Source organism: Cyphomyrmex costatus, unplaced genomic scaffold (assembly GCF_001594065.2).
Source record: "Cyphomyrmex costatus isolate MS0001 unplaced genomic scaffold, Ccosl1.0 scaffold169, whole genome shotgun sequence".
In the NCBI taxonomy this organism is placed as follows: domain Eukaryota; kingdom Metazoa; phylum Arthropoda; class Insecta; order Hymenoptera; family Formicidae; genus Cyphomyrmex; species Cyphomyrmex costatus.
In genome coordinates, this window is record NW_017275704.1 from 226,889 (window position 1) to 229,104 (window position 2,216).

The window sequence follows — 2,216 nt, forward strand, 5'->3', positions numbered from 1 at the left end:
GTGTGTGTGTGTGTGTGTGTGTGTGTGTGTGTCACAGAGTTAAGGATTCCACATAATCCTTGGAATATTGCGATTATTGATGAATAATGTGCACGCACATATCTCTCTCTCACACACCATACGCCACGCGCGCGCGCACGCACACACAAAAGCAAGCACCTGTACGCCCACTTTAATCATAAGCATCATCGTACTTTGACATCGACTGCACCCGCATAACGCTGCAATAAGGTACGAAAAGTCCAACTTTGAAGAGGTGTATCTCGAAAACTACCCGTGATCGGACCTTGGAGCCATGGACACCTTTGTTCTACACGGAAAAAAATAGATTCGCTGATTCAGCAAAACTATGAATTGCTACTCAAAATTAACATCTGTAACTAAGAAAATTTAGTGGTTTAACAAAGAAATTATGTCTGTAAGCATTTATTAGTACGCTCATACAACAAACTCATCTTTGTTAGTATTATCATTGCTATTGCAACAAATTAGTTCAATTGAAATTACTAATTTACATTTGTAATACATGTTTTAATAATTTTAGTAAGAAAAATTGATACTTGTGTTATTAGTATTATTACCAAAGAAAAGGATTGTGGGTAAAGTGCTAAAATTTTGCCGACGGAGGGATACGTTAATAATATTTGTGATAACTGAAACGAATCGTAGCGTCGCGACGTAGCATGCAGAATGCGGGCCGCAGGTCACAAAATTAAAACCTAACCTAACCTAATTATGGTATTGTAGATTGCATATATACAATCTAAAATATTATAATTAGGTTAGGTTAGGTTCTAATCTTGCGACCTGCGACCCGCATTCTGCATCATGCTATGAAGATCCAGCTTAATATAAATTGTATTGTTTCAATTTTTCAATAAAAACCATTTATCAGAATTTGTTGTTTTAATTCACTTAAACTGTTAGAGCAACTAATTCTTTGCTACAATGAAGATTGCTAATGTAACAAGTTTCTTCATTAAAGCAGCAAAAGTATGTGCTATCTTAGCTAGCATGTTTTATTACAAATGTTAATCTTTATACTAAATTTATTTTTGCACAAAGTTACCTTTGCTATATTAACAAATTTGCTTTGCTATTAGAACGAATATGATAAGTTACAATCGCTAATTTAATTCAGCTATAGAAATTTGTTACTTTAACATAGAAAACTGGCTGTGCCTATATTACGGCTGTAGATTTGCTAAATTAGCGAAGTTCTTAGTTGTTTTAGCAAATCTTTTTTTTCCGTGTACGTGTTGAGAACTACACATATCAAATTTTTAAAAAAATTAGCCGACAGCCATTTCCCATAAGGATTCTGCGGGGTCCATGCATTACTTTTTTGATAAAGTTTAAAATTCTAAATTTTTTACAGCTGACTCGAATAAATATTTTGTTGCTAACAAGAATGAATTGAATAATGAAGAGGAAGCAGAAGCAGTAGCAATAGTAGAAAAAAAAAAGAAGAAAACATGTTAACTGATAACTTAAAATGCTTAGAAACAAAGAAACCACCTCCTAATTGGTTCATTGTGCAGGAAGTAATAAATCGACAAATAGGTAGTAATCCGTTATTCCAAAGAAGATTTTATAGTTCTTTACATGCAGTAAATCGACTGGAGTTTAAGTACAAACTCTGTGATCTTGAGGTAAATTATTTATTTTGTTACATGTTGACTTATTACATACAATGTTTTATACATTACTTTTAGATCATTATTATAGATATTTTTTAAATCACGTATAGCGATATATATTAAAATTTCGTTATTATTTATAGATTGTGAGTGCCTTAAGTTTCAATCAAAAAGGAAATTTATTAGCAAGAGCCTCTGAAAAGACAATTTCTATTTGGGATTGGGCTGCAAGGAAAAAGCGTTGTTGCCTTCCATGTGGCGATAGCTTACTAATAACCGAGGTATGTATAATATTTATATTATATAATAAAGTATTGCTATTTGAATGTTTTGTAATAGTTATTCTGATTTAATTGTATTTTTTTATTAATCTTTTCAATTTAATAATATATGTGTTTAGGCCAAATGGCTGCCTTTAGACGTAGAAAATTTTATGGTCACTCGTGGTTTCTATGGTGATATACATTTATTAGATTTTGAATACAACTCATGGAAACAATTGTTGCACTATGAATCATCCATTTATGATTCGGTACAACTTTTTATGAATGACAGGTCATTGGCTGTGCATCCTGA